Raw genomic sequence first — 15,325 nt, forward strand, 5'->3', positions numbered from 1 at the left:
CCTCTTTTTCCTTGCGTTTTGTTTCTTTTTTTTTTTTTTCTTGGCAGGGGGGTTGAATAAATATTTTTTCCTTATTTGGCGTGTTCTTTTTGCTCGTCATTCACCACTTTACCACGCGTGCATGATCACTCGGAAAAAAGCCCAAGGGTGCCCCGAGTACGCGAATACAAGTTCTACAATTGACGATTTGCAAAAACGCTGCTGCGCATGCGCGAGCAGAGTGTGTTGTTGCCAGCGCCCCCTGCTCGGTTGGAAAACAAATGGGCGTGACGGCTATTCCTAGGCGGCAACAGGCGCGGAATCGGTTCGATTTGTTTGTCGCCATGCCAGCCCACTGTGTTGCGCCGACACGACGTACACACCGCTCTTCATGGACGGCGCACACGTCGCTCGCACAAGACCGAGCTCCTTGTCTGCGGTGTCGAGGTTGAGCATGACGTTCTGAACGTATCCCTCTTCCTTGAACGCCCAACCACGATGTGCCTGACGGACTGTATGTGTGACCGAGTTCAGGTAGCTCCAGACGCTATCCCTTGAGATGCTACAGGGCGACACGTCCGACACCAACCCCGTGGCCCGAAACGGGACACTGTCATCTTCCATCATTTCGAAGCACCGGGGAATGGAGAAGAGGAAGAACGGAGGACAGCTTGCGTGCACGAGCTCCAAGGCAAACCAAAACCATGCAGAACGAGTTGTTTTCCAACCACCTTCTAGGGAGGCAGTCATCTAATATGTTCTAATCGTCTCCGTTTTCGGCGGGTCGGTTGCGATGTGGTTGGTTATTGTCCCTCTAGTTATCGGGCCGATTTTAGTTTCATTATCAATTGATGCTGCTGCTGTCATCATGTCAATTATCATGGTTCGAGAACAACCAAGGGGCGTGGTTGTTTGATACATTTGATAGAAAATTTCTTTTGTGAGAAAAGCTACTCAGTTTAGCATTATATTCTACACCAGGGGTGGCCAGACAAACATATCCAAAGAGCCATAAATATGAGCTGTATTAAATAAAGAGCCGCAATGAAGAAAGAGTATGGAAAAAAGTTTTACAAATATTTTGTTTTTCGTTTGGTGTCCACAGCGAGTTTTATTCATAAGAATAAGGGGCGAACTTCCAGCATGTCTATTTATTGTGAGAAGCTGTTCGTAACACAAGTACCTTATCAGTTTGCAAACTGGCAAAAAGCTGCCTGCACAGAAGCTACCTTTTGACCATGCAAGTGTGAAGAAGTGTTAGGTCATGGCCTACGAGGTCCCGAAGCGCGCGAACGCTTCTCCGGCCGTCCCATTCGTGCGGAGAGAGTGTAATCGAAAAAAAGAGAAGGCGGCGGCTTTTCTCCGCGAATATTCGCTTTCAGTTCAGTCATCGACAGCATGGCGCGAGGGAGAAGAGTCCAAGGAAAAGTCTTGTTACGTCGAGTTACTGCAACTTCTACTTACAGACTTTTGTGTATTGTGGTAGCAGGGTGAACAGCTGTTCTGGGGAAGTAGATCGACACGTTGTGATGCTTATTCAATTTGAAATATTCATCTGGGGTTCTTTATGGAGAGATCCCTCTACTAATAATCCCGCCCGATCGGTATGCGCTCCGCCCGTCACCCAGGGAGTGACACACTGCAACGAGAAGACAGCGAATGGGTTTACTGTACCTCTCGGTTACCCGTCGTCGAGAGCCGCCAGTCTAGGCACGCCGACCCTTGTTGTCGCCCGTCGATCAGAGCTCACAGTCGGAGTACGTGTCCAGGCCTGCGGATCGCCTTTCCCACGCCAGCGCTGCGTAGGCTGGCTGTCCCGGGCTATCAATGCCCGAGTGTCGCTGCGGAACCACCCCGGGATCGTCGTAGCCCAGGTCATATGGCCCGGGCTCGCCGTTTCTACCGGTCTTGCTCCTGACCTCGCTGGTGGACCGTTCCGGGGTTCGTTATGGGCCAGGCCAGGCACCTTGGCTTTACGTTCCTTGTCCAGCAACCAGCCTCGCTCAGCTCGCACTGTCTCGCGCCAGCTCGTGACTTCTCCGCCGGCCGCCTGTCACGTGCCCTCTGCTTCGTCGTTCACCCCCGGCTCCCACAAGTTCTGAGCTAAATGTGTATTTGAAATATTTTTGTTTCTTAGATAACCTAGGTTCGTTCGTTTCATCATCCGCATTCGTTTCCTCAAGACCATCAAGAGGAGGGAAGTTACTCAATGCAAGGCAAGCCACAAAACTCGAAGGCCTGTTGTAATGCTATACATCCACAATATCTGTCACGGTCTAAAGAAGGTTGGTAACCGCGAAAAACATCGATGTTGTGTTCTCTGCTCTGTACAAGCTTCCCAGTTTATGCGGAAAGGTGAATTCTTCTTCCTCCTCAAACCGGGACTTAAGTTTTAAGAAAAAGATCCAGAACAAATTCATTCCATATACATAAGGAGGGGTGTATTCGATTTGCCTGTCATGTGGAGATAAGTATATACGCTAAACCGTCAGATATCTCAACAGGATTGCGTGAAATTCAATACCATATCCACAAAGTCATTTCTGGACAGCTGGGGATCTATCGCAGGACTGCTGTTGCTCGGTGGATATGACCAACTGCGCTGTCATCAGCAGGAGTGGCAAACAACTATCAAGGGAACTTATTAAAGCTGAGAAGATAGCTAGGACAAAAGAAGCCTATGTTAGCACCCCCTCTTTAGAGTTATCACAGAAGGAAATGAACTATCTTGCGAAAATATGAAAGGAACGACGGTTTCGTTTTATTTTAGTTTGCTTATTTTAGGCGTAGCATTTCTTAATATTTTTAATACTTTTTATTCTTCAACAACTTTTACCCTTAAATTCTCACTGGATAATTTTCTGTAATGTTTAGTTTAACAGAGATAAGAAGATGGTCCGAGAAAAAAATACAAACTTGAGCTTTCAGTAAGCGCAGTGTACGTGTTTTTTTTTGTTTTTTTTTTTGTGTGCCTGTCATCTGCGTGTATATCTTGTGCGCCGTTTCACCCAAACATGAAGAACCAACTCGCCCAAGCCTCCGTCCTCTCATTCCTATATCACTTCGGCATTCTTTAAATAAATCACATATGTCCTTGTTAAGTTCTTCTATTCCTCATAGGTGCTCCATATATGCTTCTTATATCCGTTTGACCTTTTTTTTAATATAAATCACATAAGCTCTTGTATATTCATGCATTCCTCATAATATCTCTTGTAAAAAAGTCAGATGACTTTGCAGAAAGGCATTCCAAATAATGGGTACATCTATTTTAGTGACCGATTTGTTATAGCTGATCTCAATTTTGAGCGCTTGTCATTCGGACAAAGCTATATGGCTCGAAACAATTTTTTCTTCATAGAGGTAAGACAATTATATGCATAATTCAACCTTGCGTCGAAGAGCGAGCCCGTACGTGGCCGAATGGCTACCGTTCTTGAGTGTCGCCCCAAGGATTTGGGTACGATTACAGGAAGTGGAACGTTCTTTTATATATTCGTTCTACTTGTCGTTCTCGCGAGTTCGAGAACTTTTTCGTCTCATCGAGTTACGGATCTTTCACACGCCGAACGTTCTAGGCCGAATGTTCCAGAAACCCACGCCGGCACAAAAGGTGCTCCGTGTGGCGAGCCGGGGTCAGTTTCGCCCAGCGTACGATCCTGCGGCTGGGCCGACTTCGACGTCCGCGATGCTCTGTTACTATCTTCTATTCCCTTTTTGTTTTGGGCACAAGTTCTCCCCATTAAAGTTTATTTATTCCTGTTTATTTATTGTTCTTTCGGTAACCACCCGGGACATTATGAAATTATTCTTTGGGTCCAATTTACGTATGCACTAGAATAAATAGATTCCCTATCGCGTAAAAGCCATATATCTCTCGCCTTATCTCCCGCAGATTGTATGTTCGTTAAACTAGACTTTCTAGAGAGTGAGACGTTGTTAACCATATGCACTACTAGCTGCGGGATATACACCCGTAGTCGTTCTCTCACGTGTTGCTGCATAGACAAAACTGGAAGGTTGGGACTTCTAAAATATGCTTAAGATAACAAAACAAAGACCGTTTAATTTAAAGAATTTAATCAAGTAGAATTCTCTAACTTTCTTCAAATCTGTCGATAAAAACGGCTTCGAAACAAAATGAAATACAGGTTTTTATTCGAATATATGAATAACGTCCATTTAAGTATATCTCACTTAATGTACAGATGGACTCGCGACAGCAAAATATCGTTCTCTTCTTTGTGCAATAATTATTTTGGGGACAAACTTATCTAACGCTTTAATGACAACATATGTGAAATTTTATTAAAACATTTATTTCTGAAATATTAATGTTTAACAAGATAAAAACGCAGATCTAAAATTTAAAAAAAAACGTAGTTAGGTAAATTTTGAACGCTATAGCTTCGATGGCTGTGGGCCACACCAGGTAAAAGTCCGAAGGTGGCTCCCTTGCAAAGCTTCTATGGATCTCTATGAATTGCCAACAATAACTTCACATACGACAGCCTGAAGTAAAACGGTCACATATCGCAAAATATTAGCGACATGAGAAAAACACTTATCCAGATTTTATCCAGATTTTTCAAAATAAATCTGGGAAAACGCCGTTCACTGACGCATCATATTTGCGCGCCGAACTTCTTTTATTTCGTAAACTATTTGCGTTTTTTTTTTCACTAGATGGCGGTGTATCTCCAATCTTCAAAACTGTTTTCAGGTAAAAAAATGGGGATAAAACCCAAAAAATATTTAACAAAAAAAATATTATGCGTTTGTTGTCTCAAGGCAGCATTCGTAAACGGCGTTGAGAGAATCGGCCAGTCTGTTAGAGATTGTGTTTACAAGAACTGGTTTTCATCTCCGTATTGAGCTAAGGTAGGATATTTACAATTATTGTTGGGTTTCGCCTGGGTGGAAATTAAATACCGAGAAGTTATAAATACAGAGTACTCCTCGTAGTCCCTGTACAGAGCGTACCACGGCTCACTCACTGGGTGCCCCTGGAAAGACATTGGAAGAAACATGCTCATGAGTAAGAACTCCGATTTGCTTGGAGTATATTGGTTAGTATCCATTATATTTCTCTATTATTTAAGTTCAGGGAAAAAAAACGAAGGACACTGCGCAGAAAATAAAAAAACAACGTCATTGTAAGTACATTCTTACTATTTAAAATGTATTATTAAGATGACCCTTCTTAAGAATATTTGAATATCTAAAACGTATTAACTAAAGGGCGACTCTGTTCGATTTCAAATATTTTGAGATAGTGCGTAATATAAACCTGAAAAGTATTCCAAAACAGCCCTAGACCCGTTCGTTTCATGAAAACCAAATTATTTTTCTTGCGATCATGTTATTTACAATAATCGCAAATCGAAACTAAAACTTCGGCACAGCCGAGCAACAATGTCCTCTACACGTCTGTTGCATACGCACCCACGTGGGTTACAAGAGGCCACGTGATGTACCTGCGGTAACCCAGAAATGATGCGGATGCACGGGGAAGGGCGAGGAGCGAGGACAGGCAAAGTAGCGGCTGCGAAAAGGCAACGCAAGCGGCGGCGAAGCGGGCTATGTAGGCGGCAACTCAGGTAACTAATCTGACGACACGGATGTCAGCGAAACTCAGCCCGTACCACCCTCTTCCTCTTCTATTTTTTCTTGTTCACGTTCGTTCTTTTTTGTCTATCGTTCGCCTCTTCGCTCACTCATACGTGGAGCGCGCCGGTAGCGCCCGCCTGGTAAGCTCTCCCTGGAAAATAAAATACCAAGAAAAAAAGTTCGTGTGCAACAGACGTCAGCAACAACGGAAAAATAACGTTGGCTGCGCCGCATGTCAACCGCTAAATTGGCGAATTTCGGTGACTTCGGGCATCTCAGTCCTTGTTGGCAAATATAATGACCTTTTAGGTGGTATTATATTTCAATATTTGACATGCCGTCGTTCTAGATGATACTAAAGAGAGTTGAATTCTTTGTTAACAACCGAGAATGAAGCGGAGTTTCCCTTTAACAAAGAAACAGCATATTAAACGCAATTACCTGAATTTGATTTGTAGGGATACAGATAGACAATCTGGAGCAATAGATTAAAGTCCTTAAAAGGAAATAATTCACCTGGCAATTACTTTTATACTTCTAAAATTTTGTTGATTTTGGACTAGCTGATACACTCACGTCGGAGAAAGCACGGCTAAGATATATCAGGGTGCATTTAAAGCTTTGGATTGAGCTCTGGGCAATTCAGAGTTGCGCTGAAATCTTGAAGAAATGGAGAGAGCAGAATCCACAAAGATATCCTGCGACATAGGAATTGTTATTAGCGGACAACGTGTTACAGCATTGTGAGCTGTATAACTTATTCTTCTCAGAGCTTGCACGAGTTTTTATGCGTGATGTACGCGTATATAACTCGATTTCTGTTTTGTATATTGTGGCGCATTTGGCGTTCCTTATTTCGCGGTGCGCGACTAATTTAAATAAAAAAAGTACAGGTACACAAACAAGACGAACTACGCAAGTTATTGCGTTCTAACGCTTGCGTCTAAAGTAATGACACTCCACCTGAGTTGTTCATAAAGAATGGCTTGGTGTTTATTAATAAAAACAAACAAGTTGCCCTCACTAGAAACTTGTCATGAGAAAAAGTTTCACGGATATAATACATTTGACAATGTTACGCTAATTATTACGAATGTCCCGCAGCGTCTAATTAAGTTTTTACCTTTCCGGGTGCAATTAACGTATGTGAACGATATATTATGGTATTTAGTGTCTTTATGGTACATTATTCACATTAAATGAGCGACCCGTTAATCATGGCACGTGCTTTGAATTTTGCCGGATGTGCACAGTACAACTAGCGAACATGCACAACCGATGCGAACAGATATACCGTGGTCAAAGTTCACGTACACTTGTTGTAGCTATTATGGCCATTCACGTGTTCCCAGCATCCCAATCTCAGCCCAGCTCTGGCAGGCCGTGGTGCGTCGCCATGTCGGGGCGCCTTCCGTAAGCGAGGCCAGGCCGTACTCCTTGGTGGACGGCTCTCCCTTGCCCTTTTCGAATGAATGCCACTGTCTCACCCTTCGGCACCACTGATGTTTGGACGTGTCCGCCTCTCCGCGGGAGCGAATCTTCCTCCGAGAACCCGTGCGCGTCCATCCCCGCAGGCCATATAAGCCGGCCCAAAACAACGGCCGGGAGCTCTCATTGAGGAAGACTCTACACGACGGAGAGTTGCTTTCTTTTCGCAACCCCCCCCCCCCCCCCCCCCCCCCTTCCCTTTTCGTGATCCTGCCAATAGAGGCAGCCCAAACTCCGAGCGGCGATACTGCAAATAGACCATTCCATTTAGCGCGCTCTGGGTGGCACCATTTGGTTCGACAGCAGCGCCCTCTCCATACATCCGGGAAATTTAGCAGGTTCGGCGGGGTAAAACGAGAGAGAGGGCACGCGCCGACTCCGCTAGCAGACGACAAACCGGGAGGTTGCCATTCTCCATCTTTGGGCTGTACCGGCGGGCTGTACGGAACATCGAACTCTCGCTTCTGGCTGCCGTTGTGAAGTGGTTCGCATTCTTAGAATAGTTATGGCTACTCCAAAATCAGCCTAGAGCTCTCTGTTGTTCTATTTCGATATCTTTTTTACGTTACTTAAATAGCAGTTGAGCCAGCCGGCTGTACTACCCTCAACTACTGCATGCATTGCGGCAGGAGAGCACGTTTTTATTTATTATTTCAGACTTCCACTCATGGTCGCTAAAGGCCTACACCAGTACAAACTTTGTATAGTAAAAAAGGTACAGTAACCGGATTTACTGTTCGCCGGAGAGACCGGCCAATGGGACACAGTTTTCCCTATATTTTTCTTTTTATTTGCACGCAGGTTACAGCGCAATTGGACCCTGTTAGTCGTTTTATCTAGCATAGTATTATACGGTAACTGTCATACCAAAATCTGCGCATTTGCGCTTGAAATTTGAAAAGTGACGCGATTTGAAACAGAGTTTGTACGCCAGCCGGATGCTAAGTACAGCCCACTCGGCGGAGCGGACGACATGCGGCTGAGAGGGAAAGGGCATTTTTTCTCCTTTTACCCTCTCTGCTATGACCCTAATGAAACGGTCTATAGAGGCAGGGCAGTTATCTCGCGCCTTCGGTCAAACGTGTTGACATTGAAGTAAATGTACGCCTCGTTATTCGGACCCAGAGCCATACTTGTGTTCCTACATGGTAGCTCCTCTCCACCAAAAGAGAAACCCACACTAAATTTAGAAGCGTTCTTATTATAAATATGTTTCTTTCGTGCAATTTCTAAGCAAATTTATTTAATATATAGCTTAGATATTATTGTTGCTTTATGTTATAACCCATTGTGTGAAATATTCTTACGTATTAATGATGCGAAATAAAACCGTGACACTACTATCGGCTCGTTATGGTAATCACAAACCATGATGCGAAAAACACGCTTAGGGCCACTGGCGAGGGAGCTGGAGTCCGACCATGGGGCGAGTTCAGCACTTGCAAAACAAACAGAAAAAAACGCCGGAAAGATCCTTTTTTTTTTTGAGCCGACACGATGAGGGTGACGTTTAGTTAGAGGGAAGATCTCCAAGAGCTGATCCAAATGTTATTTGTCATTTTTTTATCTAACGAACAAAACTGAAATATTCGGTCAGCCACGATCGGTCATCAAACTTAATACAGACTGTCTTCTGACGAGAAACGTTATCGACCTATGTAGTCGAAGCAGTGTTATTTTTTACAAAATTTTAAGAACCAGTGGTGCCTGGAATCAGTCTACAAAGGATCCACTGGTGTTCAGCAGTAATGTTGTTTTATGTTTGTATAAAAATCTATTCACTCGTTTTGTTTAGCTGTGGCCTACATACTACTGGCAATCAGAAATATATCTATATATATATATTTAAAAAATATCGATTATGTCGTCGACGGAACCATTTGCATTGCTTTTGTTTCTTAGCAACGTAAAACGTAAAGGTGCCCGAATAAGGTACACCGTCTAAGAATAAAAACGAGGACGTTTCGACAAATGTTCATTAAGGTGTTTGCAAGCTAGTGGAAGCAAAGAAATCATTCCGCGAAACCGACAGGTTGCGAGATAGTTCCGGCATTTTCCCATAAACGAATATGACTGACGTATTTAATAATATGAGATAGGAGTTTTCACACGAAAGGTTGTGTAACCACAAAAAAAAAAAAAAAAAAAAAAAACACTACGCATATTAGTGAATTTTTTTTTTAAATTAAAAGCACCGGTTCGCTTATTTGAGAAATTATATCAACAATGAAAACATTTTCAACGGTGACGAAGATGACGGTGATAGCTGAGGTTTGTACTTGTGATTGCGCCTCCCAATAGGCACTTGGTTCAAGGCAGATAATACCATTGCATGCGTCAAGTGACTATTGGGAGATGGCGCCACTAACACGACCCCCAGTTAACTCTCGTCTGCGGCAGCTTCTTCCTTTTGAGAATGTAGACAGTGTTGGACAGTTTTCTTCCAGTGTCTTCTTTTTGTTTCTGAATTGATGATGGCCTTAAATCCGACAAAGAGTACTGAAACAGTTGGCATTAATATGGGATTTTCCTGTTTACATCATACAGCAAACAAAAATAGGCGATTTAGTAACAACGGTATTTAAACGAGTCGTCGAACTTGAATCAGGAAAATTTGCACATACGTTAAACTTATTGCTGGACATCTATTCAATGTTTCAATGCGTTTACCGGACGTCTTGCAATCGATGAATTATTCGACCAATGAGTCGCTTTTATATTCAAGCAAAATATCGCCAAAAGGGCAAGAGTTCATTTTAATGCAGGAAATTATTTTCGACGCGTCCCAAAACATTGTCCGTCCGTCCGTCCTCGCATTTTTTGTTAAATTTAGCGGGAAAAGTGGCGTCACTGACGTCACTTGACGGCACGTGTCGTATACGTCAACGCAGTTGTCTCGGTAAATTTAGCGGGAAAATTAACGTCTTTTGGTAAAAACATCCTTTCAGTTTCCCCGCTAAATTTAGCGAGAAACTGCCGTCACTTAACCTATACACCTAATCAGTTACCCGCTAAATTAAGCGGGAAAACTACCGTTTTGTGACCTGGACACCAACCCAGTTTCCCGCTAAATGTAGCGGGGGAAATTGATGTGACGTGACTTGACCTCGTATGACCCTATATAACCATTCTCTATCTCTTCGAAATTTAGCGAGAAAATGTACGTCACATGACACACCGATTTCCTCACGAATTCTCTATGGTGCATTTCAAGCGAAATAGGACGTTAAGGGTAAAGTTCACTGCCATGTTTTTATATACCGCCTCAAACGGTCCAACCTGATCTACTTGGAGTGTTGATCATATTATATGATTTTTGGGGGGAACATGCTTTTTATGTAGAGCCCTATTTGTATAGCTTTCAAACTCAATAGAATTTATTGGCTGACTCTAAATAGGTATTCCTCGATATTTTTTTCTATGGTTTCCAATTTTGAATGAAATAAACGGCAATAAAGCCTAAGTTGTTGGAGAACTCCTTAAATCCCAAACCTAAATACTGCTCATTATCCTCAAAATTTTCTTTGCACACTATTATGCATGGTTGAACTTGAAGCTTAAAGGTTATGTAGAAATGTATAGATAGTTTATTGCAGAGTACAACATTTGTGTCTTTGCTCTATTTTTTTTTATCTTGAAGTCTCTACTGGCTACACAGAAAAAGTATTGCAAGTGCCGGACGGATACTCACTGTTTGGCCTGCACAACAAGTTTGTTCCCAAGCGATTACAAGAAGTTTGTTGGCATGCAAAAATTAATACGGAAGCTCACTTTTAAATCGGTCAGTTACGCAAAACAAATTCGCGGCATACTTCCCTTTCAAAAGTCCCTTCTCGAGCTGGAACCTAGTGTTTCGGTAGCGTTAAAGGGATTGTCCGGTCGAAACCGGAAGTATTTAAGTTCTTGCGCTCGTTATGTTGAGGGAGCCTCCATATGGGCAAACGTTATTTTTATTTTGATATATGATCCCCCGTTATTAATTAAACCTTTAATGAGCGTATGTACGAAACTGCACCCCGAATTTCGCCAGTGTCAATGGCTGACATCAGTAGGTGCTGCGTGACGTCACAAAACGCAAAGGTTTGTCGGATGGTCGGGATAACAAGCGTTGGTCGATGGGTTTCTTGCATTTTGTTTCGAATTATATAGTCCTAGGCAGTACCCAACTGGAATACGGTTCTTTTAATGCAGTTCCCAAGCACGTGCAAAAAAAGTCACGTCTTTTAGCAGGATATTACTCGCAGACAGCCATAAGCTTCGAGCAAACGTATGCCGTTTCGCGCAAACACAACTGCGACGGACGCCGATCGAACTAGGGGCGCTTGCAAAGCAAAGAATGCAGATTTAGCCTCTGAAGCGGCACCTAGGTACACGAAGCGGCATCTGGGTAAACATTTCGGCGTATCCACTGGATCGGTGATGAAGCTGCGGGTCATTCTTTCAGAGGCGATGTCCGCGGGTCGAAGGCAAACGGCGAACCGTTCAAATGCATGTCGTCACTTGACCTTGACGAGCTTGGTCAATCGTAGTCACGCTCCATTTTCACACGCGGGTCGAACAGATATCGGGCTGTTAGCGTGCTAAATACAGCTTCTGGTATCATTTCGAGATGGCCTCGGTGTTTGTTTCGGCCTCGCTGCATAATCAAGGTCTGTTCGATTCGGCCAGGAAGTACGAGTCAAGAAGGTAGAGGCGAATGCCCCTCAAAGGGAATCTTTGCTTTTCGACGATAGGTTCGCGGCATCAGGATGATTTTGCGTCGGGAGTCACTGGCGGCAGCGCGCGTTTGGTATACAGGTCACCTCGAAGACGAAGGCCTGACGATAGCGTCTTGGCCAAGACAGTTATCGACCGTAACTTTGGCGTCAAGTTGAAGCGAGAATCGGCAAAAATGCCGATTCTCGGCGTTTTTCCCAGGCCCGTTAGTGGTCGTCCACAGATACCAGCGGACAAAGCATGCAGTATTATGCTCCGCTATGGGGACTAAATCCCAGACCGCTGCAATGTATCAGAGTCGTCAATATGCATCCGAGAGCAACTGAAGGCGGGGACTATCAAGAGGGCAATACCTTCCCCGTGTCTGTAAGTAAGAATATCAACACTGTGGATCCCCGCATAGCATCAAAAAGAAACAATTTCCGTGAGCCAATATTTCAACACTCACCACAGGGAGCCAAACCTCCGCGAGCAGGTGCCTAAAACGCTTTCAGAATATCATAATCAAACAAATTCCTACCTTCGGATATGATCTCAATTCCGCGTCCACCGCGGGTACAATATTATCATGAATGAGAGGAAACAACCTCCGTATCGGAGTTATTGTTAAACATCCCAGACATTTGAGCAAGAGCTGCGAAAAATTGCACCGCGAGCAGAGACGGACGAGGAGTGTCGTCTGCTATTGCCGTCTGCTCTTGTCGTCTGCTTCTGCACGGACGCTGAACTGAGTCCGGAGCCGGTGCAAGATTTTTGAGGAACTGGGTCTGAACTCGTTCAGAACCGGGATAAATCGAACGCGCCAGTGCAGCGGTCGTGCAACTTCCTGTTGAATCGAATGCACCAGTTCCTGGAACTAGTTCAGCCACTTCAGGCGAATCGGACAGACCTAAATTGACTGATCCGATTTGGGCGAGGAGTGGGTAGACGTAGTTTAATATCGTTGGCACAGCATCACACCCCAGCTTACAAGCCTTCTGTCCGCTTAAAGCTCAGCTCATAGCTTTCTTCTGTGAGATGATTGCTGCATAAGCGGGATCTCGATCTTGACGGGAACCCAGTCCCTACGCACGACGACGATCCACTTTGCTCGTCACTGCACGTTTCGCGGAGAAGTGTGGAACGTCATGTCTTGGCTCGCATCTGCTGCCCGGTGGTTGTGGCACCCAACCGCGCAACAAAAATCTCACCCAACCACAAAACAAGTCGAGCACAACAAAAACGAAGCACGCGGAGGCGTTCACTCGCAGGCAAACAACGAGACAAAAATGCTCGCTTTGTGTTTTGTGACATCAGAGCTTCAATGTTGCCAACGGAAGCAGCGTTTACGCTAGAATGCGATTGGAGCAGTATAAATTCGATTACTCAGGCAGGGGTGCATATAAAATTCAGATATTGCACGTACGATGCGTCTCGAGGCAATAACAGTGATATTCAATTGTTTTCTCGAATACAAAATTTGACCGGACAATCCCTTGAAGCAACATAGATTCGAGAAAAAATTATGTTTGTGTTTTCTCTGCACTCATATTCCGTTTTTTATAACTATATTGAGTTAGGAGATACGAAGTTTTATGCCGGTTAGCGTAAAGCTCGGGTAATAAAAAAAAAATCTTCAAATGTGGCTGCCACAGCGAAATCCGGTTACCCGCTGCCGGTGAAGTTCCAGCGAAATCTGTTTGCCGGCGAATATTCCATCGTACTAGTAAACTACGCTCGTTGCAGAGAAAGACGGGTGAAACTTGACCCGTTTTTGCTGGGAGTTTTTGCCTGATTTTTCATAAGGGTTACCGGTACGTGTTGATATGGTACTCCCCCCTAAAAAATGGAAAGTGAATTTTGTTGTTGCGAATATTTCAGACGCCCCTGATATCGACGACAATAAATACGACTAAAATGTCAGCCATTTCAAGTCTATGTAATAATTTAAAGTGCATTGGTATGCAATTTTTAACATATATTTTGGTGCGGTGTAGATTCATTTGAAGGTTCTCTATGTTAAAAAGTTATGTTTTTAATTTTATACACAAAGATTGCAAATTTATATGCGGAATTGTTGCCCACAACGTCAACGTTAGCGGTAATATGAGTACGTTTACAGCCAGGATAGCAGTAAAAACAGTAAACTTTAGTTGTGCCTTTCATTTTTGAAATTGTAAAATTACGCTGCTTTTCTACCCTTTGCGTAGAAAAATTATAATAAACAACTTTTTGCCGCCTATACTGGTGTCACTGAGGATTAACCTTGACCAGAGTCCTAGAATGGCTGAGAGTGTTTCGGCTGTCGAGGAATAATATTATTATATCTGGAAATCGTTTTTGGAGCCACCGCTTGTTCCATAGGCGCCCTTTCTGATTTTAGACAATCCTGCTAGCAGGTTGTGAGAGAGTGCTTAATTGTATCCTCTTTTTACCCTTCCTTTTTTTCTGCTACCTTTGTTGGCAGGAACTGCGTGCATTTCAAGAGCATGGAATATCAAAGAGAAAGTTTACAATTAAACGTTATCGCTCGCTACAGTCATGGGGTTAGTAATTTCGTTACGTTTCCTCTAGAGCGAGAGGTACGCCCTCTGAGCTTTGTTGCTTCCTCCGAAATACTTGCCGATTTCGCAAGACTGTGCATTTGCACTATTCTTGACAATAAAAGTCGTAACGTTAAAAGACGAACAGGACGCTTAACCATTCTTGTGTAATATATTTAGTTACCCTCTCGTTTAGGCCTGTTTAATAAAAATTACGATGTGGTGGAGAAACAATACCGGTTGAGACACAATGTTACAAATATGACCATACCGTAGAATTATTGCTTACACACCGTTAAATATTAGACATACTTGGATTAACAAGCAGCGAACTTTACTTGAAATTCTTGCTGTTTCGCTGAATACATTTTGGAATTTATTGTAACAGTGGTTACGGCAGCAGTCATGATAATTATTCTACTTCCCTGATTACTACATGCAATCAAAAACAAGAACAATAAAACAGAATGGCAAAACTCGTGGTACGGATAGAGTTATGTGCTTTCTGGGGAAAAAGGTCTGGAATCGAGAACAATCAAACATAATTTAGAATCCCTTCGCGTATTTATAAACCTGGTTGGACCTGACAAAAATTACATTAGATAAAGAATATAAATGCACATGCTTACTTTGGTTTTTAGTAAAACGTTCTCGTTGATTCGTCAGGAATAATATATAAAAAGGAAATACAATCGTTTGACGATTTTACAGTACTTTGGTGCTCACCAGATTATAGAACAAACAGTGAAAGCTCGTTCTGCCGTAGCAATTTTGATCTGGATCAGAACGGTACCATTCCATGACCGTAAAGTACAATAAGGCATTACACACATTAAATTCCTCCGATTATCAGTAGTGGTCCACACTTTAAGAAACGTAGAAAAGGACCACCCAGTTGTTTTAGCTACATTGTGCTTCTCAATACCGACATTTCTACCCAAGTGACTTGACAGTTACTGACGAGTCAATTCTCTTCAGAAACTGACGCTTTGCTCGTTCCGCATCGAATG

The sequence above is a fragment of the Ixodes scapularis genome, unplaced genomic scaffold (assembly GCF_016920785.2).
Source record: "Ixodes scapularis isolate PalLabHiFi unplaced genomic scaffold, ASM1692078v2 PGA_scaffold2__306_contigs__length_199485367, whole genome shotgun sequence".
NCBI lineage: Eukaryota > Metazoa > Arthropoda > Arachnida > Ixodida > Ixodidae > Ixodes > Ixodes scapularis.